Source organism: Sapajus apella, unplaced genomic scaffold, assembly GCF_009761245.1.
Source record: "Sapajus apella isolate SASKATOON/1434 unplaced genomic scaffold, GSC_monkey_1.0 scaffold90, whole genome shotgun sequence".
Classification (NCBI taxonomy): domain Eukaryota; kingdom Metazoa; phylum Chordata; class Mammalia; order Primates; family Cebidae; genus Sapajus; species Sapajus apella.
In genome coordinates, this window is record NW_022437030.1 from 4518636 (window position 1) to 4541936 (window position 23301).

Here is a 23301-nt window from a genome sequence, read left to right on the forward strand (position 1 = left end):
TATCACTATCTCCCCACGCTGAGATGCAGCCTCCATACCCAAACCCCAGAGCCCCGAGCCGGGAGCCCGATCCCTCTGCCGGGCTCAGGCGCCCGCGAACCTGACACTCGGTCCGCGGCTCAGCCTAGCTCTTTCCCCTCGCGCCTCGGGGTCTCCTCTCTCCAAAGTTCCCGAAGTCCTGCGCCCGAAGGACTAAACTAAACTTCGACTGAGTAATGGGGGAGGGGGGTTGCAGATACACAATCCTTGCCCTATCTCGCGATCAGGAAAGGAGAGGGCTCATAAGGACGCCCCAATTCGCGAGCGCCCGTGAGTCTGGTCGGTTCGCGCGAAGTGGGCACCAGTCTCCCGAGCCAGACTTCGGGTACTCAGGATCCGTACTGCACTCCTCTAAAGGACCCTACCCTTTCTCTTAGCTTTTTAAATCTTTTATTTTCTTTCTTTCTTCCTTTCTTCCTTCCTTCCTTCCTTTCTTTCTTTCTTTCTTTCTTTCTTTCTTTCTTTCTTTCTTTCTTTCTTTTTCTTTCTTTCTTTCTTTCTTTCTTTCTTTCTTTCTTTCTTCTTTCTTTCTTTTTCTTTCTTTCTTTCTTTTTCTTTCTTTTTCTTTCTTTCTTTCTCTCTCTCTCTCTCTCTTTATTCTTTCTTTTTTCTTTCTTTTTCTTTCCTTTCTTGGTAAATATGGTTTTTTTTTGGTGCGGGTAAATATTTTTGTTTTTCATCTGCTGACTTTATTATTTTTTCTTGATATAACTTCTTCTTTCTCCCTGCTTGTCCGTTTTCCACCTTTTCTCTTATTTTCTTCTCTTCTGCCCTCTCTCTCTCCCTCACACACACACACACACCCTCTCCGCCTCGCTCTCCCTTTCTCCCCAGGTCCTAATGGGTACAGTAGATTTTGATAAAAAGACAAACGAAGCTATCAGTGGGGCTGATGTTGAAGAATGAAGATAATAATGTTTCCATAGGTGGTGCTTCAAATGCCATTATTTCTCACTGAATATTTAAAGAGATCCCTCGGCAAAGATGGATCTGCGCTCTCCTGGGGTGCCAGCGGCTCGCTTCTTCCAGGCCCCCGGGAATGTGTACGGGAGCACGTGCGAATCCCTCACTCACTCCCCCCCCCATCCCACAAACAGGGATCCTCGCACACCCACCAACCCACACTCCCCCAGGTACACAAACGCGTCTGTGCACTTGCACACGCCTTTCCCGGAATGTGCCGGTGTTTGGAGCCGCCCGCATCCTTCTCTAACAAACTTGACTTCTTGAAAGTAGGGGCCTCCAGGACACCGCATGCGGCCCGGAACCTAGCGGAGCGGGCGGTCCCGCACAGCTTTTCTCCTGATGCGCGTCGCGTGCGCAGCAGGAAGCTCCCGGGAATAGCTTCACACGTGTTTGTTACGTGCTCCACGTGTGATTTAAGACTAAGGGGGGGGCAACTTTCCCTGCCCCCCAAAACACCACAACAAATAACGAAACCAAATGAACACGTAAAAAGTAGCTTTGCGGTGTTTAATAAAAGAATGGGCGAGCAGAGACGAATACATTTGGGGGATCCAAACTTTAATAACTTTTTTCGTTCTTTTGAGTCCTCGACGGCGTAGAGGCGGGCGTTTCTCTCCGCGCTCGGCGTCCCCCGCTAATTTCTTGTTTGTTTTCTTTCCCTCTATGGCCCCGCGTGAGGAGATGGGAGGTGGAGGAGGGGGGATGGGAGGAGGGGGATGGTCGGAATGGCGGGGAGAGGAGAATTGGTCTTTATTGTTGGTGGCAATACATCAATTACGGGCCATTGTCTCCGTCCCAAGTTCTGTGGTTCGCTGGTGCGGGCGCCGCAGTGTCAGGGCGCTGGCGAGTCTCAGCGTGCCGCGATGCAAAGAAATACTTAAAACAATAAAAACGGAGATAGAGTGGGGGTTAATTTTTATTTTTGTGCAGGTCGAAAGTAGGCAGCGAGCGGGAGTGAGGTGCCACTGCCGGAGTGCCTCCACACGCCCTGCTCACCCGAGAGACCTGCGCGGTTTACGTGCGGTCGCGCCTTCCCAGCCCTGGGTGTGGGGGAGGACGACAACTGGGGGAATCCGGATGGCGAAATTCGGACTTGCAGGTTCCTCGAGAGGGCCTGGTACTTAGGGGCTGATCAGCAATAGCGAATGGGGATAGCCCGAAGAGAGGCGGCAGCTGCGCCGGGGTCGCGACCTCACAGGCCGAGAGGAACCGCACCCGGGGGAGGCGCTTGACGAGTTTTGCAAACTCTCATCTTGGGGGATTGATGCTTTTTCCTACTAATCCGTCCCCTCAGTTTTCCCAAGTCCCAGAGTGTCCTTGGTGAGTTGGCGGGGCCGAAGGTCTGTGCCCCAAGGCCGCAGGCCACAACTGGGGTCCCAACCACGGGGTTTCCAGGCTTCTTCGCTCAACCGCTGGTCCTACGAAGGGGAACCGGACGGGGCTGTGGGGGTGTCGAGGCTCTCCATTCTGAGGCCTGGTTCTTCTACCCGCATAAGTATCTCATTCTGGCCGGATCTGACCTCGGGTCTTGGATGGGGCCTGGGATGAGGCCTTGCCTGGGCTTCAGATCCTCTTTTCCGTTCTGCTAGTGTTGCTTGGCCACCCTACCCCAGACATGGAGGACTCCCCACAGCGCGCTGCCTGCACCCCAGCTTCTTCAATCCCCCGCTCAAGGCACCGCTGGCCCCCGGCCGAGGCTAGGAGGGCAGTAGTGGAGGTTTCGTTTTCTTAAGCCAAGCAAAAAGCCGCGAAAAGGCTGCAGCGGCGCCCCAGGGGCGGGGGAGGAGGCGCATCGATGGTATCAACATTATTGATGGGGAAATGTTCGGGGAAGGAGCCCGGAGATCGTGTTCCCAGTCCCTCCCCTGCCTGGAGGTGGGTGGGACAGAGCGAATGGTGAGCTGTGTGAGTGCGTGCGTGTGTATGTGTGTGTGTGTGTGGGGGGGTCCTGAATACACCCGCATTAACCACCTGGGGTTTATTTGTATTTTCCTTGTCTGAAAGTTTGCGGGGCAGAGGTAAGAGGAGGAAGGGTTGAGGTTGCTAGTACCCTCTAGCCCTTAGGGCTCTTTCCTAGGATTGAGATTGGGGTTGGGGTTAGGTCTGGAGGGGGTGCGGGGAGAGAGGGAAAAATGACATAAAACAAATACCAAGTTTGTAAAGCTCTCCATAGATGCGGTTATTTTTCCAAACCCCGGGACTTCGCTTCCCCGGGAGTTTCAGAAACTCCTTTCTTACTGAACTGCTGTCACTCAAATCCTAACCTCTCTTCGGACACTGGAGCAGCTTCGAACCCGAGGTCTGGAGCAGGCTCCAGTGAGTACCCCGCCCCTTGCCGAGTCCATGCTGTGCACCCTCGGCGCACTCCCTCTCCAGCAGTTCAGTCCCGGCGTCAAAATGCGCTTTTTGGGGGGGACTCTCGCCGCCCACCACCATGGGCTATCTCCAGACGGGCGCCGGGTGCAGCCCAGTGACCCGGCGCCCTGGCGCCGGCTCCAGCAGAAAACTCAGGGGTGGCAAGCGGAGGGCGGGCTTGGTAACCACCGCACGCGCCCCAGCCAAGAGTCGGGTACTGTCTGCCAGCGGCAAAATTAGTCTTTCTTTGCTTGAAGGGCCGTTCCTACACTGGCATACAGAAACCGACTTCGCTAGCGACTGCAAGTGCTTGTGATTTTGACTTTCTGTCCACATTTGGGCGCCATGCACTTAAGTTCACTGCGCCCCGCATGCAACAGTGCCTTGCCAAGGGCGCCTCTGGGTATGAAATTCCTCCCAGTGGAAAGGTCCCGACGTAAAGAAAGTGGAAAAGGCTAATCGAATTTATAAAAGGAAAACCTTTCCTTCCCTTTGGTTAAATCCCTTTGCGGTTTTCTGAGCGTGAAAAAAAAAATCATCACCATGCAATAGAGTGTAGCTAATTCTTGGAACCTAGTAGTGGGATGTTCAGGAAGCCCAGCAGAGCGCACAGATTCCCATCTGCCAGCTCAAATAGAACCTTAGTTAGGATCCAGCGAATAGTGGTTAGTTCCTGTGTCTTCTGTTGGGAATAGGTGTGAGATCTGTGAAGCCCTGTTCTGAGAAAGCGTGGATTTGAAAGAGACTGGTAGTCTGCCAGGAAACTCATTTCATTCGTAAATGAGATTCCCCCCCAAACGACCTCCTTATGGCACTCCTGGATGAACTAACTTAGCACATCTCTTGTAACAAAGTTTTGTTTAAAAAAAAAAATTACACTGCCACTTTTTCAGCACAACTTTCATTGTTAAAGAACAGATAAAAAAAAAATTCTCAGAGATGTGCATCTTGGTTTTACAAAAAAGTTGTGTGCAGTGAACCCTTGCTGGTGAATGGCTTCTGTTCCTCAGTTTTCATGGAGGCAAAAGCACCTTTTGGTTTCTGTTTGGTGGAAATGAAATGGCAAGGTCTGGCTTCAGAACTGTGCTGAGGTACTGACATTTGGCTGTGAGCAAGATCTGCCTGTCCCTCACACTATTTGTAATTTATAAACCCCACAAGTCTCAGTTGAGCTATGACTTTCATACGGAATATTTCTCAGGGTTTCTTGCTACTGACTTTTCAGCAAAGATACCTTTTGGTTTTTTTCCCTGATGCAGAGAGGTGTTTCTTGGGGCTGCAGTTTGAATCATAGTGTAGCTTTACTCTGTCCACACAATGAACTCAAATTCATCAATCCTGTGCAACCCTTTCAGTGAAAATCCACATTCTTTTTGGCTCCATAAGTGTGGTCAGTAAGGCAGGGGTAAAAAAAGGGTAGGGGGATACCCACTTTTCTCTCTCTTCCCCCTTTCCCAGATTGACTAAACTTTCTTAATTATGGCACTATAATTTCTTTCTTTCAATTTTTATCTTTGTCTCTCTAGCCACATTAGTAATACTGTTCCCTCCAACCCAACATCCAGTTTAACATGGAGTTCTACACGTAAGAGACCAACATTTCCCAACTCCAAACCCGTGTCTCCCTGTTTCCTTACACCTTCTCAAAACAGAAGCAATTATCCTGGAAGCCATAATCCGAAACCGACACATTAATGTTAGCAACTAACTCCAATCTTTTCTTCCTCTTCATGTTTATAAATTCCCCTTCTGTCCTGGTTTCCCCTGTTTCATCCTGGGTTTTCCCACATCCCCAAGGCCCTTCGAGCATGTTTTGTAGTAATGCCAATCCTCGAAGCTGTAATGCAGGTAGCTTTTGTGGAGAACTGGGCCCTGGTCTTGCTACAAAGGCCTTTGCTCAAGCTGTAGTGGATGCGTGGGAACTAAACAGGGAAGATGCCAGCACGTTTCTCTTTCCCCAACCAAAGCAAAATGATTTCAAGGGAACCAGGGTGCTGGTCCCAGGTTTGTTTCTGTTTTCCTATTTCTTTCCTGGGCCCCACAGCACCTCCATTTTGGGAGTACACTGCTACACAACCCAGTGCCTATTGTCCCCACCCCCTGACAATCTCTCCTCTATGGATCTCATATACTTCCAGTGGACTCGCTTCAATTACAGGTGGTACTTGAGAGTTGAGTGTGCAGACTCACAGTCAGGTTATTTGAGTGCACATCATGGCTCTACCATTTAACACTGGCCAGGGAACGCGGCCCTAGGCTTGCCTTTGAGGAGCGGGGGATCCTTGATCAAATTAAGATCACCATTTTGGGAGGCCAAGGCGGGTGGATCACGAGGTCAGGAGATCAAGACCATCCTGGCTAACATGGTGAAACTCCGTCTCTACTAAAAATACAAAAAATTACCCAAGCGTGGTAGCGTGTGTCTGTAGTTGGGGTACTCGGGAGGCTGAGGCAGGAGAATCACTTGAATCTGGGAACTGGAGGTTGCAGTGAGCTGAGATCATACCACTGCACTTCAGCCTGGGGGACAGAGCAAGACTCTGCCTCAAAAAAAAAAAAAAAATTTAAGTTCGCTACCCTCCTCTTTCTGCTTCATAAAATTTAGCCAAGGGAGAAGAAGCGTACCTCCTCCCAGCAGTGTGACCTCTATATGGCTCCAACAGCTTCTTGGTATGTTAAATGAAGGCAAAAATCATATGTATTTCATAGAGTTCTGCAGGGTTAAAAGAGTTAATATGTATGAAAAAGTTAGAATAGTGGCTGGCATATAATTAGCACACTATAGGTGTGAACTATTAGTGTTATTACTTCTCAAGGTGGCTGTGAGAATCAAATGATATCCTATGGTTAAAATATCATTCTGTATTCACCCATCCATCGATCCATCCATTTATTTATTCACTTCTCAGAGGTGCATGCTAGGCATGGGATATCTTTTCCTTGGTTACAGGCAATTAATCAATCATTATTTCCTGAGAGTGTGTTATTGCCTGGCTCAGTGTTGGGGGTGAAGGGAACATTGTGGTGGAAAGATAAAAGCACTACTTGATCTCAGGTAATTTCTAAGATTCAGACGGGCGTTTCTAGCTAGTAAAGAAATTTAAGACTAGAGCAAGTTGTGCATGAGCCAAAGCCTCGTTGTGCTGTGGGTTGCTTGGGTCAGGGACAGACCATCTTCATGCTTCTAGAAGGTTTAGAAGCACTGTAAGTGGCCTTTTGCTCAGATGCCAGCCTATATTCACTTGGGTGTTTTATTTGGTTCACTTTTTACAAAAAGGTGTAGTTCTCTGAATTGTGCAAAAAACAGGTGCCATTTTTTTGTGTGTGGAGGGGCCTATAAGGTGTAACTCACTTATGGTCTCATAGGCCTCAGTTTTCTGGCAATTTTTCTTCCTGTTTTGCCGATTGTAAAAATTAGTCGTGTTTATTACGATAGCGTGATCTGTAGCCAAATGTAAGAGTTGGGATGGAAACTCCTCCCACCAGCCTGTCCTGCCCTTAAAGATGTGTGTCTCCTGGGTCTGCATTCAGACCCTGCAATAGCTGCTGCATGAACCAACTCATGATTGGCATGATTACCATGTTGTGACCAAATGTGATTTAACATTTGCAGGCAAAAGGCACAGTGCTCTTGTGAAACCCCCTCTCTCATGCTTTCAGATTAAAACAGGCTTTATGGTTACAATCTGGAACAGGAAGGAAAATCTGAGCAAAAATACCTGTTACCAGTGGAGTTGTGTAAAACAAGAGAGACAGTAGCATCTCGTTTTTGATGTAATCACAGCTTCCCTGGGAAGCATCTGACAGCGAATGTAGTTTAAGACATTCGCAGATGTCCCAGCAAGTGGACGGTGAGATTTCTTTTCTTCCTGATGTTGGAGTAGCAGACTCAATGTAATCTGCCTCTTCATGTCCTTCTCCTCAAAAACAGTGCTTGGGAGCCCTTGGGGCTTTATTTAGAGGCTTCTAAGGGCCTGGCAGTGTGTAAATTATGCATGAGTGTCCTTCAGAGTCCCCGGTGGTGGTCACAATCAGAGGGATTTAAACATGATTTAGCATTTCAGATGATTTGTAGGCGCGTGGGAGCCAGCCACTGTGGTGGGGATCACCAAGGCTGACTTGCTTACCACCACATTAAATAGGTTTTTATGTCACAGCTGCTGGGTTAAGTCCAGGTTCCTGCGCCAATCCATGAGGAAGCCCATGTTGGTGGGTGGCCTTCCAGACGTCTTTACTTTATTAGGGAGTTCTGAGATTTTACAAAAGAAACTATTTTATAACTTTAAAAACTCTAGTTCAATCTATATGCTCTTTCACCTTTTCATGCATTCATTCATTTATTCCCTTATACTTTCACTTAACCAATATTTATTGAGCACCTACTCTATAGCAGCCCATATTGTAGGCATCTAGGATATAATGGCGATCTTGGAAGGCCTCTGAGGAAGTGACCAGAGCATTGAGTTGTGAATCATGAGAAGGTATGAACTATGCCAAGATTTGGGAAACATTCCAGACCAAGAACAGGGCAAGTGCAAAGATCCTGAGGTGGGAATGAGGACAAAGAAGGGAGCTCCTTTTTTGTTTTCCTTCTTTCTCCTTCTCCCTTGTTATTATACTTTCAGGAGGATTAAAAAAGTTGAATTTCCTTTTTCAAAACTGGCTTTTCCAATTGCAAGGAAAACAGTTCCATATGGTGGAATACTACTCAGCCATATAAAAGAAATGAAGTCCTGATATTTGCAACGATGTTGATAAATCTCAAAAGTATTATGCTTACTAACAAAGGCCAGTAGCAAAGGAGTACACATAGTGTAATTCCATTTATGTAAAATTCCTAGAAAATGCAAACGGAGTTGAGGGGGAGGCAGGGAGAGATTGTCAAGGGGCACAGGGAAATTTTGCAGGGTAATAGAAATGGTTGTTATCTTGATCATACTCATGATTTTATAGTTATATACCTATTTCAAAACCGATCAAGCCTGCTATGGCGGCTCATGCCTATAATCCCAGTGCTTTGGGAAGCCAAGGCAGGCAGATTGCTTGAGCCCAGGAGTTCGAGACCAGCCTGGGCCACACAGTGAGACCCTGTCTCTACAAAAAATTAAAAAATTAGCCAAGCAGGGTAGCATGACCCTTTAGTCTCAGCTACTTAGGAGCCTGAGGTGGGAGGATTGCCTGAGTTCAGGAGGCAGAGGAACTGATCAGATCGCACATTTGACATATGTGCTGTTCAATGTATTTCTACTATATCTTGCTAAAATTGAGAAGTTAATTTTCTCATTTCCCAAACTGTTTGGAAATTATTGTTGTACATAAAGAATTTAAAGGGAAAAGGAAAATTGCCACTGTCATGTTTAAGCACTTGAACCCCAAAAGTTCTCTGGGGCCTGCTTGTGTTTCATCTGGGAACAAGGCTAGGGTGGGGACAGGATGGGGCTGGCACTGAGACACCTACATTGATTCTGGAGAGAGCATGAAGTTTTCCTTGTCTTTCTGAGTAGCAGTCACTCTTTCTATTCTGCCTGGAGGCGAAAAGACCTTTGGCTGTCGGGTACTAATCTAATCTCACAATTAGATGCCCTGTGTGTGGTTAGAGTGAAGGCCATAGTCCCCAGTGGCAGACACGTCCAGGGGGAATTCAAGGTCTGAAGCTGAACCAGAGTGACTCAGAACCTCCAAACTGACATAACTCACCATTGAATGATTCTTTTGGTATGCTATGGACCAGTTGGTTTTTTTTTTTTTCCCAAATTTATCATGGACCAATATTTTCGGGAATTCATTAGAAATATATTACTAGAAAAAAAAAATGAAATGGAAAACAGGGCCACAGAAAACGTGAGTCCAAAATTGTATGATGGATCTTAGCAACCACGAAATTGTTCTGGCAAGGTGCCAAAATAAGTTTTCAATCCTTAGTTTTGGTTTCTGTAGTTACGGTGTTGCAGATGGATTACAAACTCATGGATCACACTGGTCCGTGGACCAGAGTTTGAGTAGCCCTGTAATAGTCCAGAACCTCACAGCCATTGTACCCACCAGGTGGGTAGTTAGATAATGTTTCCCCTTAATGTTCAGGGTGGCTGAGTATGACCTGGGACAGCCAGAGTCCCCCAGGGCCAATTGCTTTGGGTCATAGGAGCTTCTAGCTTTCATCACAGTGAACCACACAAATGTTAACACTTGTCCATGTAGAAAAGGGTTATAAAGCACCAGAGACTGGTGGGTTTTACATTTGAGTGAGCAGAACAATTAGAAAGATGGGTAGTGGGAACTTGGTAAAAAAAAAAAAAAAAAATGCATGTTTCTGAACTACAGCCTCCAAGAGTCTAATCCAGGAATCTGCATTTTCATCAATACCCTAGTTAAACCACAGTTGACTCCAATGGCTGTGTTTCAAGGGCTTTATTTTCAGAAGGACTTATGTAGGCATAGTGGGGATAGGTCAGTGGCGGGGATTTTCTAAGCGTATGCATTTATTTCTCCCTAAAAGTTACGTTTAAGGCCAGGAATTAAGCCGAGGGTTGCTTCTGTCAGAGTTCTTAGCTTCAGCAACAGAAACTGGTTAATTTAAACAGAGAGAGGCCGGATGCTTTGGCTCTTGCTGGTAATCCCAGCACTTAGGAGGGCAAGGTGGGAGGATTGCTTGAGGCCAGGAGTTCAAGACCGGTCTGGGCAATATAGTGAAACTGCATCTGTACAAATAAATATATAAAAATAAAAAAGTAGCTGGGTGTGGTGGTACATTTGAATGAGGCTCTGCCTCCTTCACACTCCCTGCGCATCTCAGCCACATGTGTTGGAGAGTTGCTAGGGAAACTCATCAGGTGCCATCTGCCCTCAGCAGACCCCTGGGATGTTTTCAGAAAAAAGGAAGGGAGAAGGTATTGGCCTTCTATTGCACACTTTCCAGGACTCCAGCTGAGCACACTATATCCATTACCTCAACACATTCCCCCAAGAACTCTGTCAGATGTTTCTGTATTTCCCATTTTACAGACGAGAAAACTGAGACTCATGAGCAATTTCCTGGAAATCATGAAGCCGTGGAGTTGCTTGATGCCTAAAATCAGGTCTTCTGACATTTTTACTAATAAACAAAACTACGTGATAACAAAAAAAGCTTCAAGTTTTAGGAGACCCAGGTGCAGAAAGATTTGGGGCAAGACTTTGGAGTTCCCAGCAGCAACCTGATCTGGGTCCCTGTTTTGATTTAAGATGTTAGGAAGATACAGTATGAGGGTGCAGACTCATTAAAATCTCAGGAGCTGCAGTTACTTTGTATTTTTTTTATGCGTGGTCTTTAAATGCCTTTGATTTAGAACTGATGAAACTGACGGAGAGCTTAGAGCAAAGCTAACTCTAACCCAGTGAATTAAACGGTCTTTAAACCTGTGATTCTGGATGAGTTCATGACTGATGCCAGCCACCAGCCTGTGTGACCGCTATCCCTCAATCCTGCTTTCAGTATGATTCAGTAGTTAGGATATGCAGGAACCTCTGTATCTTCTTTTTGCCCAATGAGTGTGGTTGAAAACTAGTATGACTGTTGGGGAAAGAGGCAGGATTTGGGAAAAGAATGCCTCAGTTAAAACTCGGATTCTGCTTATTAACAGCAACATGTGGCCCAAGTTTCTTAATAGGGTAGAGCTTCATTTTCCTCCTATGTTGTAAACTGAGTGACTTTATCTGAGTAGTCACCAGCTTGGGGTGTGGCCAGGGGCCACCAGACTGTCAGCCCCACATGGGCAGGGCACGTGGTAGGCATTGGAGAAATATTTATTGAATGGGTGAATCCAGAGAGTGAAGGGATGCTACAGTCCCTCTGTGCACAGTCTAACATGCTGACAAATGCTAGCAGCCTTGAACTCCTACCACAGAGCAGCATCTCAGACTTAAATGCATTCGCAGATAACCTGGGAACTTGTTAGAATGACGATTCTGAATTGGAAGTTCAAGCGCGGGGCCCGAGATTCTGAATTCCTTAATGAGTTCCGGGGTGCTGCTGCAGCTGTGGGTCACGGACCACTCTTTGTGTAGTGAGGGTGTAAATGAGTGGCCAGTGGGTCCACAAGTCATGTGCGGTTGGTTGGGGTAGGGTGGGGGTCACTTCGACTAGGGGTCTTCCGATAGGAGTATGACTCAGTTCTCCAGCTCACCCTGTGTTGAGAAACATCCCCAATCCGACAACACAGGACCATGAGAGAAGAAAGAGCACACCCTGTTTTCCCCTGCAGCAGTGAGGGCAGCCTGGCCATGCTACTTCTTATTTGCCATATTTGGTGAGCATGATGGCTCTGGCCGTCTGTTACTGTGAGTCACCAGCCCGTGGCACCAGCACTAATTGCCATGAATACTTGTTAGAGATGGTGGGTGTCCAGTGCCAGGCACATGCTTGGTACGTGATAGGCACTCAAGAAACAATAGCTGCTGTGATGAGGATGATGATGGTGGTGATGATTATTTTATGAAGTCCTTTCACATCTCTTTTAGGGTTCTCAATGATGTGGGTAATAATTGTGCAGTGTTTATCTCTTGATCCTGGATGTATCAGGCTTGTTCCCACCTCCACACCTTTTCTGGGAGCAATGGTCTTCAGATGGGAGCAACTTCCACCCCCAGGGACATTTGGCACTATCTGGAGACATTTTGGGCTGTCATGACTGAGGGGTGCTACTGGCACTTAGTGGGTAGAGACCAGGGAGGCTGCTGAACACCCTACATTGCACAGGACAGCCCCCCCACCGAAGCAAAGAATTAGGCTGCAAATGTTAACAGTGCAGAGAGTGAGAAACCCTGGCTTAGATGCTCTTTCTATAGAGATCACTTCCCCAGTTCTACTGTGGAATATTCTATCAGCTTGCTAAGCAGACTTTGGGGTGAAAATGTGTTATGTTGTTATTGTCCTAATTTTTAAGGCCTAGAGTCTCTTAGTGGTGTAAGTTTAAACCAGAAGCCTGCACAGGCTTCTTCACTGTCCCCTCACCTATTCCCCCCACCCCTACCTTTTACAGTAGGGACGTGGGAGGGGCAATTTCATACTCCCATTTGATATGTGAATGGAGGGAGGGAGAAAGGAGCCCCAGGGGGTGCATGCTTGTATCGTCTGTTTCAGAACCACACCACAATTCTTTGCTCACTATCTACCCTCCCTAACCAAGACCAGCGAGGGATGCCAGCCCAGATGAGGAGGCAGAATACTTAGGCCTGCCTTGGCTATAACATCCACGGTAGTTTTTGTGTTTTCCAAATACAGCAAAAGGGACCAGAAAAGAAAAATTAACACTGTAAGGAACTAGTTTGGCAAAATAATGCCTTTTCCTCTCCAAAATATAAGGCAGGACTGATGAGGTATGGCCTTCCTCTAGTAATTTAATTTGAAATGGATCTTGACAGCATGTGCATGTTTCTTTTTTTAAATTTATTTTTATTTATTTTTCTTTTCTTTTTTTATTGCATTTTAGGTTTTGGGGTACATGTGAAGAACATGCAAGATTGTTACATAGGTACACACATGGCAGTGTGATTTGCTGCCTTCCTCCCCTTCACCTATATCTGGCATTTCTCCCCATGCTATCTCTCCCCAACTCCCCACCCCCCACTATCCCTCCCCCATTTCCCCCCAACAGACCCCAGTGTGTAGTGCTCTCCTCCCTGTGTCCATGTGTTCTCATTGTTCAACACACGCCGTTTTGTTTTTAATGGTATCTCATTCTGTCACCAAGCTACAGTGCAGTGGTGTGATTCCGGCTCACTGCAACTTCCACCTCTTGGATTCAAGCTATTTTCTTGCCTCAGCCTCCTGAGTAGCTGGGACTGTAGGTGTGCACCGCTACACTCGGGTAATGTTTGCATTTTTAGTAGAGAGGGTGTTTCACCATGTTGGCCAAGATGTTTCGATCTCTTGACCTCGTGATCTGCCTGCCTTGGCCTCCCAAAATGAACATGTGGTTTTTGAAACGCCTTCCTGAAAGCCAGGAGCTGCTACAAAACCTCCAGCAGCATTCCCCATTCCATACAATGCACAGGAATAAAATGCAATGATTCTTAGAGGTGGCCTGGCTAGTACTGGTGAACCTGGGAATTATTATTATTATTATTATTTTGAGACTGAGTCTTGCTCTGTCTCCCAGGCTGGAAGGCAATGGCATGATCTTGGCTTACTGCAACCTCTGCCTCCCGGGTTCAGGCAATTGTCCTGTCTCTGCCTCTGAGTAGCTAGAATTACAGGCACGCACCACCACACCCGACTGATTTTTGTATTTTAAGTAGAGATGGGGTTTCATGATGTTGGGCAGGCTGGTCTCAAACTCCTGACCTCAGGTGATCCACCTGCTTTGGCCTCCCAAAGTGCCTGGATAACAGGCGGGAGCCACCGTGCCCTGCCTGGAAAGTGTTTTGAACAACACAAGGAAATGTCTATGGGGAAAAGGAGGGCAGGTGGTAGGCAGACAGCACGTTGCCTCCTGGAAATGGTTCTTTTGCTGTGAGCTCATGTAGGAGATGTTTATCAGAGAGGGGTAGACAGGCCTGCAAAGAGACGAGCCTCCATTCTGTCTCCAGCAGCCTTTTATTGCTGGTGATAGGTGCCATCAGTGTCTGGCCTGAGGAATGGCCGTGCTCACAGGTACCTCTGTCAAGCATCTTATTGATCTGTGCTTCCTCTCCCTGGAACAAGTGAAGAGTAGTAAAACAGTTACTGCTGGCTGGGGTGGATGGTGGTGTGGGCTCCCTGGGGTAAGCCTGTGTTTGGCCGTCCTCACAGCTGCCCTTCCTCCAGAACTGCAGATTCTCACCATACTGGTCCCCGCAGACACGAGCCCCGCTCACCGTGCCCTCTCAGGAAGATGCATGCCTTTTCTGATTTTTCTTCCTTATTGAATTAGTGGTGGTGATTCATTTTCCTACCATTGACCCATTAGATATCTGTTAAATAGGATTGAAAGCAATTAATCCAGAGCAGAACACCCGAATATCTCATTCATAAATAATTGTTTTTCTTGGTGCCCCAGCATCGGTGTGTGGGGGAGGATTTACAAGCCTAAAGCCTATAGACCAAACTCGCAGAAAAAAGTGTGGGCCCAGTCTTCTGACTACACACTTGAGATTAAATGGCCATGGTTCATATATTGCCATGAGCACCCAGGGGATATTTTTTGGCATGTTCATGAGAGTTTATAATGTAGAAGAGACAGGATCTGCCACCAGCCCCACCCAGGGCATAAAATCCATCCTCCAAATAAAAACACAAAGGCACTTTAGCAAAAGTTCTGTTGTGTGGCTTTTAAAGCAGCAGAGAAAAGTCTGTTGAGGCTGGGTGCGGTTGCTCATGCCTTTAATCCCAGCACTTTGGGAGGCCAAGGCAGGCGGATCATGAGGTCAGGAGTTTGAGACCAGCCCAGCCAATAGGGTGAAACTCTGTCTCTACTAAAAATATAAAAATTAGCAGGGTGTGGTGGCACACACCGTAATCCCAGCTACTTGGGAGACTGAGGCAGGAGAATTGCTGGAGCCTGGGAGGCAGAAGTTGCAGTGAGCTGAGATCGGGCCACTGTACTCCAGCCTGGGAGACAGAGGGAGACTCTGTCGCAAAAAAAAAAAAAGAAAGAAAAAAAAGAAAAAGTCTGTTAAGCATATGGCAGGCTGAAATTAGAGTCCAAATGTGTATGTGTGTCTGGAAGGAAGGGCATCTCTGGAGTAACATCGCTGGGTTATTGCTGCTTGGTTAAGGACCTTGCCAAACCTGAGGGTGAATCATGGCTCTATCACCTGCTGGCTCTGTGATCTTGAGCAGGTCACTCAAGTACTCTAAGCATCAGTTTGTTAATAAATAGAATAGTACCCGACCTCCTAATGTTCTTGCAAGGATTCTATGAACTCGTGTTTACGAAATGTTAAACCTATCCCTGGAGCATAATAATTGTTCAATAAATGTTAGAGAGGAGAAGGAGATGGTGTTGATGATGACGGTGGTGGTGAGGTTGGTGGCAATGATCCTAGTGTCTGGAATGTACCAACATACAAAGTACAGCCATGTGCCTTACTCATCTGACTCATTCCTTGTCAGGTAAGGAGTAGGTTCAACCACTTTGAAGCATGCTTGATGGTGCAAAGAGGCCAGGAAGGGCAGTTGTGGAATATGTCCCTGGGACAGTCACTTGTCCTCCAGAGCTAGTCTAGGATCTCTGCCTTCGAGCCCATGTTCCCTCAGCGCCCTGACTCCCTCGTGCTGCCCATTGGTTGTGTGTCCAGAGACTGGAAACTGATTTTAACATCACGACTAGCAAACCATGGTTAAGAACGAAAAATTGTTGCCAGCATTGCCACTCAACATTTTTGTTTGTTTGGATTTGGCTTTTGGAGAGTCTGTGCCTCCATGCTGTTGTGTTCACATGTTGCCAATTCATGGTGAATGTGGCAAGCATGACACTCCAAGCAGCCTAATTTAAGTGCAGAGGGGAAATTTGCCAATTCAGCAACTAGGATACTATGTACCCTTTTGGTCAATCAAAACCTTGTGTTGAATTCAGATCATCCCTTCATGGGGGCCATCTGAGTCTGTGCTGATCTCAATAGCTAACATGTATGGAGCCTGGCTTTGCAAGAGGGATTTCAGAGAAGCTTCACACAGCCTTACAAAGAAGACCCTTTCATCTGCCAGCATTCTTGGCTGCAAGCAACAGAAGCCAACTTGCTTTCTCAGAACAAGAGTTTATTGCAAGGAGGTTGTCAGAAGCTGGAGCACAAGGCTGTGAAAATGAAGGGGGATTCTGGGAACCCCAGAGAATCAGGAAGACTATTCCATGTGACACCTTTGCTACTACAATCAACAAAACCTCCAGTCATCTCCATGCCCTGGAATCCCTCAACTGGGATTTGCTGAGCTTAGTTCAAGACCTGCCATTTGGTTGGGCCAGGACAGGAAAAAGAGATCTTGTCTGTTAAGCAACACGAGTACTTAGCAGGCTCTATCTTTCTCCAAGACGATATATCACTGGGGGATCTCCCCAAAGAGTTTTGAAGATGGGAGACTGGATTCTAGGTAGTCCAAGTTGACCAGTCACCACCAGAGTAACATAAATATTCCTATTGTACCGATTAATACATTGATGCTCAGAAGAGTTGGGTAAATTGCTCAATTTCATACAAGCAGCAAGTGGCAGACTTGAGATTTGCACTCAAAATTGTTGCTCTCCCTTTTTTTGCCCCCCAGAGACAGTCTTGCTCCATTGCCCAGGCTGGAGAGCAATGGCATAAGCATAGCTCACTGCAAACTTGAACTCCCAGGCTCAGGCGATCCTCTCCTGCCTTGGTCCTCCAAAGTGCGGAGATCATAGACATAAGCCCCTGAACCTCGCCACTGCTTTTCCTTTGATTAGAGAATGCATTGGTTTGGATGCGTTCAGCTAACAGTAATAGGATACACTACTCAAACGGACCTAACAGCATGGACATTTACTAGCTCCAACACTCAGGCTAATCCGGGGCCTTTACCATGACATCAGAGACTTGTGCCTGCTTCATCTGAAGGCTGGGTCCCCTCATGGCTTCAGGGTGGTGATCACAGGCATCAGAGCTCTTTGCTTCCTTGTTCACATCACGTTGGGGGAAGTGAGAGTGGACTTTCATACTCTCTCTCTCTCTCTCTCTCAAGCACAAGAAATACCTTTCTCAGAAGCCTCAGTGAACTTCTCTTTAAATCTTATTGGCTGGAATTGGATCACATGACCACTACTAAACCACTCGCTGGAAGTGATTGATCTCAGACCTATCACTGGAGCTGGATTCAAACCCCAAACTGCATGGCTTTTGCAAGATGACAGAGGATGGTTTAGCTGTTGGGGAGTTGACTGTGGTCCACTGTGAGGAATAACAATGTATACGTTTGATTCATCTTTTACATAGAACAAGGACCCAGGCCAGTCAATATATTTACCATACAGATACCTGTGGTCAAGCCTAAATCTTTATCTAGCTAATAAGTGCTTTACTACATAGCAGTAGTATAAACAGAATGAAGATAAATTATTTCTTCATCGTTCTTCCCAGCCCGGACTTTAACATCTCACTGATCTACGGCTAAAAGACATCTATTACAGACACCTTGCCCTGGAACGTGGCTAACCACCTTCCATTATCATTAGAGGCTCATGTTATTTTTTGATGTTTTTAAACATAGCTTGTGACTTCCTTTCCTACTAATATAATTATGGCACCATCCATAGGTGACTCTCCATTTGAGGAAGGGGCAAAGTTTGGATAGAGAAGAAACTCCCCCAAAGGCATGACATTTTGCAAGTGTAGCGACTTCCCAGAGCAGTATTGCACCATTTGGAGGCCGTGGGTTGCAAGCAACGGAAACTCAAGTTGAACCAGTTTATGGAAGAGGGATACTAAAGAGGAAGACTTTTCTGGAGTATCTCAGAAAAGATGCAACAGGACCTAATAAAATGAGGGGTTCAAACGGGATCAGGACATGTGCTCTTTTCTTCTGCTTCCTACTGAGCATCTGCACATCCTATCCTCTTGCACACCAGCTTCTTCCACTTCTGACACCCCCATTAAAGGAAATGGGGCTACCTAGAACACTTCATGCCTTGCTTGAAGATACTGGAGGCTCTTTTTAATTTTAATTTCAAGGATTTCTGAAAGATCTCCTTTTGGCTCAATGTGACAGATGCCAACCCCTGAGGCTATGGTCAGGAGTCAGGTTGGACTTACAGGATGATTCCCTTGATGGTCATGTAGAAGATGGGAGAGGGGGAGTGATGGGGCAATTCCTAGAAAAGGATTCCGGGGAGGACAGTCCCATAGGCTTCATCACAATCATCTAGTGCCATTGAGGGGGAGAGGTGGCAGGAGAAAAAGAAGGGAATTCCCCTTGTGATTGTGTGGACTTGGTTCTGCCTGGAGTTTCCCAAGGAGACTAGAGATCTCTGTCTTCTCACTATTTCTTCTGGAGGACTCCCTGAGGAACCTGCTGGATCTTTCAGGTGATGGTGGTGAACAGAGCTGGGTGAATGGGCGTGACACAGTTTGTGCCCTTATGAAGACCAAAGGCTGGCTGGGGAGAGAGATGTGTCCTCAACTCAGGGCCTTCACTGATGTTTGAGGGGTCCTCTGCTAGCACACTTACCATATATGGTGACAGCTGTCTGTGGGTGGACTTGTTTTTTTTTTGAGACCGAGTCTCACCCTATTGCCAGGCTGGAGAGTAGTGGCACAATCTCGGCTCGCTGCAACCTCTGCCCCCTGGGTTCAAGTGATTCTCGTGCCTCAGCATCCCAAGTTGCTGAGATTACAGACACTTGCCACCACACCCAGCTAATTTTTGTATTTTTAGTAGAGACAGCATTTCGCCATGTTGGCCAGGCTGGTCTCAAACTCCTGACCTCAAGTGACCTACCCACCTCAGCGTCTCAAATTGCTGGGATTGCATGTGTAAGCCACCATGCCTGGCCAATGGGTGGACTTCCTGAGGGCAAGGGCTGTGTCTGGATCTCCTTCATGCTCCAGATCTTAGTTATTTTCCTGGCACTGCACAGGTTTCTCAGGTGAGTGATGGAATACATTCTTTCCCATGCAAGGCAGAATGAGAGAAGTGCTAAAGAGAGACACAAGCTGGTGTCTTTGAGGAAGAGAGTTTGGTTCTTTCAAACTGGTACAATGAGGCAGGTATCACAGATGTGGCACCCACTGAGCTGTGCAAGAGTGGTCAGCAGAAATGCAGTAGATGGGAAGGGAAGTGGTGGTGATGTAGGAAAGGCAAGCCCCAAATTGGGGCTTAGCCTGAAAGGGTTCTTGGCTTTGCCCAGGAAAGAATTCAATGGTGAGCTGGTGGTAAGGTAGAAGAAAACAGCTTTACCAAAGTGTTAGTGCTGCAGTTCTGACTGTGATGCAGCTCCATGACTGCTCCTGCAGAGCAAGTTACCCCTTAGGCAATGTGCTGAGATCAGCAGATCAGGGCAGGTTTGTAGTCATATTTATACCTACTTTTAATTGCATGCAGATTAAGGGGTGGTTTTTGCAGGCATTTCTAGGAAAGGGATAGTAACTTCTGGGTCATCAGGTCATTTCCATGGAGAGGAGCGGTAACTCCTGCATGTTGCCATGCAGAGGTAAACTGATGTGGCACACTGGTGGGCGTGTCTTATGGAAAGCTGCTTCTGCCTAGTCTCTATTTTAGCTAGCCCTCAATTTGATCCAGTATCTGAGCCCATCTCTGGTATTGAGTCCCACCTCCTACCTCAGTGGTGGGGTTTCGTTCTGCCTGGATGGGTTCAGAGCCTCCTTGCTGCTTCTGTCCCTGGCCTGGGCTTTGGCAGCCCATATGCTCTCTAGAATGCCATCTAGGTCATAGCAATTAAACCTGAGGTGTGGGGACCTTAAGGAAGATGGCCGACTAGGAACAGCTCAGGATTGCAGCTCCCAGTGAAAGTTCAGAGAGTGAGTGGACGTGGCATTTCCAGATGGATTTTTATTGCCTACAGGCCAGGAGATTCCTAGGCAGAGGAGCCCCATGGGTCACAAGCGTGGCTGTTTCTGCCGGCTCGGCTGTTTCAACCAGTGCAGCTGTTTCAGCCCACGCAGGTGCTTTTCCTGTGCCCTGGCATGGCAGTTCTCCATACAAAAGACACTGGTCCAGGTGCCCTCTTAGCTGGCGATTGGAGCCCTGAGAGGGCAGAGTCACCCATTCATCTGAAATAGTGAGCCAGACCAGGAGATTCCTAGGCAAAAAAACTGCCAGGAATCTCAGCGCCACTGTTTCAGCCAGCTCAGTGAGTCATGGCACAGGAGATCCCGGCGCCTTTTCAACAGGCGACTAGAACACTGGGAGAGAGTTGACCATTCAACAACAACAACAACAACGAAAAGACTCTGAGTCAGGGAGCCAGGTGATCAGGCTCGGCTGGTCCCACCCCCCAACACACACACACACAAAAACAGTAATTGAAAACGCTCTGGGTTGAGAGTTTCACAGCAAGCACAGCTGAACCCAGGATGGTCCGGTTCTGTGGGGGAGAGTCGTCTGCCATTACTGAGACACTCCACCGCTACGGAGGCAGTCTGACCATCGCTGAGGCAGCCCGCCATTGCTGAGGCAGCCTGCCATTGCAGAGGCAACCTGCCGCTACAGAGAGAGTCTGCCATAACAGAGGCAGGCCACCATTGCCAAGGCAGTTCTAACTACACCCATATAAACAGGACTGCAGAGAAGATCACACGGCAGCTGGGCGGAGCCCACAGCAGCTCAGCAAAGCCTCGTCAGGCAGACAGTGACTAGCCTGCCTCCTTGCTGGGCAGAGCAGCCCTGAAAAAAACAAAAGGCAGCAGCACAATGGAAACTCATAAATAAATCCCTAACTCCCTGGGACAGAGCACCTGGGGAAAAAAAAAAAAAAGGAGTTTATGAGTTCTGCTGCAGCAGACCTAAACGTACCTGCGCAGCAACTCTGAATGAACAACAGAGCTCACAGCTCAGGACTTGAGCTCCAATAAAGGACAGACTGTCTCCTCAAGCAGCTCCCTGACCCCTGTATATCCAAAGAGTCACCTCATAAAGGAGAGAACAGACTGACATTTGGCGGGCATCCTTCTGGGACAAAGATAGCAGAAGAGGAAACTGGTAGCAACCCTTACTGTTCTGCAGCTGCTGCAGGTGATCCCCCAGCAAGCAGGGCCTGGAGAGGACGTCAGCAGTCCTACAGCAGAGGGGCCAGACTGTTAGAAGGAAAGTAAAGAAAAAGAAGTAACTTCAGCATCCACAAACTGGAAGTTCACTCAGAGACCGAATCTGAAAGTCAGTAACTACAAACACAACAGGTGGATAAACCCACAAAGATGGGAAGAAACCAGGACAGAAAGGATGAAAACACCCAAAACCAGAACACCTCTCTTCCTGAAAGGAATCACAACTCCTCACCAGCAAGGGAACAAAGCTGGATAGAGAAGGAGTGTGATGAAATGACAGAATCAGACTTCAGAAGGTGGGTGATAAGAAACTACAGTGTGCTAAAAGAACATGTTCTAACCCATTGCAAAGAAACTAAGAACCTTGAAAAAAGATTTGACGAAATGCTAACGACAATGGACAACATAGAGAGGAATATAAGTGAATTGATGGAGCTGAAAAACACAGCACGAGAACTTTGTGAAGCATGCACAAGTTTCAACAGCCGAATTGACCAAGCAGAAGAAAGGATATCAGAGGTCGAAGATCAACTCAATGAAATAAAACGAGAAGGCAAGAATAGAGAAAAAAGGGTAAAAAGGAATGAACAAAGTCTCCAAGAAATGTGGGACTATGTGAAAAGACCTAATCTACATTTGATAGGTGTACCTGAATGTGACGAAGAGAGTGAATCCAAGCTGGAAAATACTCTTCAGAACATTATGCAGGAAAACTTCCCCAACCTAGCAAGGCAGGCCAATATTCAAGCCCAGGTAATACTGAGAACACCACAAAGATATTCCTCAAGAAGAGCAAGCCCAAGGCACATAATCGTCGATTCACCAGGGTTGAAATGAAGGAGAAAATTATAAGGACAGCCAGAGAGAAAGGTCCAGTTACCCACAAAGGGAAGCCCATCAGACTCACAGCAGATCTCTCAGCAGAAACTCTACAATCCAGAAGAGAGTGGGGGCCAATATTCAACATCCTTAAAGAAAAGAACTTTCAGCCCAGAATCTCCTATCCAGCCAAATTAAGCTTCATAAGTGAAGGAAAAATAAAATCCTTTGCAAACAAGCAAGCACTGAGATTTCATCACCACCAGGCCTGCTTTACAAGAGCTCCTGAAAGAGGCTCTACACATATAAAGGAACAACCAGTGCCAGCCACTCTGAAAACATACCAAATGGTAAAGAGCATCAACACAATCAAGAATCTGCATCAACTAATGAACAAAACAGCCAGCTAGCATCAAAATGGCAGTATCAAATTCACACATAACAATATTATTCCTAAAATTAAATGGACTAAATGCCCCAATCAAAAGACACAGACTGGCAAATTGGACAAAAAGCCAAAACCCATCAGTGTGCTGTATCCAGGAAACCCAACTCACATGCAAGGATACACAAAGGCTCAAAATAAAGGGATGGAGGAAGATCTACCAACCACATGGATAGCAAAAAAAAAGCAGGAGCTGCAATTCTCATCTCTCATAAAATAGACTTTAAAGCAACAAAGATCAAAAGAGACAAAGAAGGACATTACATAATGGTAAAAGGATCAATGCAACAAGAAGAGCTAATGATCCTAAATATATACGCAACCAATACAGGAGCACCCAGATACATAAGGCAAGTTCTTAATGACTTCCAAAGAGACTTAGACTCCCACACAGTTATGGTGGGAGACTTTAACACCCCATTGTCAATATCAGACAGATCAACCAGACAGAAAATTAACAAGGATACCCAGGACCTGAACTCAGACCTGGAACAAGCAAACCTAATAGACATTTACAGAACTCTCCACCCCAAATCCACAGAATGTACATTCTTCTCAGCACTACATCACACCTACTCTAAAATTGACCACATAATTGGAAATAAATTACTCCTCAGCAAATGCAAAAGAACGGAAATCATAACAAACAGTCTCTCAGACCACAGTGCAATTGAGTTAGAACTCAGAATGCAGAAACTAACTCAGAACTGCACAGCTTCATGGAAACTGAACAACTGGCTCTTGAATGTTGACTGGATAAACAATGAAATGAAGGCAGAAATAAAGATGTTCTTCAAAACCAGTGAGAACAAAGACACAACATACAGAATCTCTGGAACACATTTAAAGCAGTCTCTAGAGGAAAATATATAGCAATAAGTGCCCACATGAGAAGCAAGGTGAGATCTAAAATTGAAACCCTAGCATCAAAATTGAAAGGGCTAGGGGTGCAAGATCAAAAAAAAAAAAAAAAAAAAAAAAAA

General features: G+C 46.6%; 1 long non-coding RNA gene across 2 annotated transcripts in view; it reads left to right on the plus strand.

The window, feature by feature from the left end:
• LOC116534926 overlaps nucleotides 1–23301 on the plus strand; it is a 44477-nt gene that overhangs the window by 936 nt on the left and 20240 nt on the right. The window lies entirely within an intron of this gene.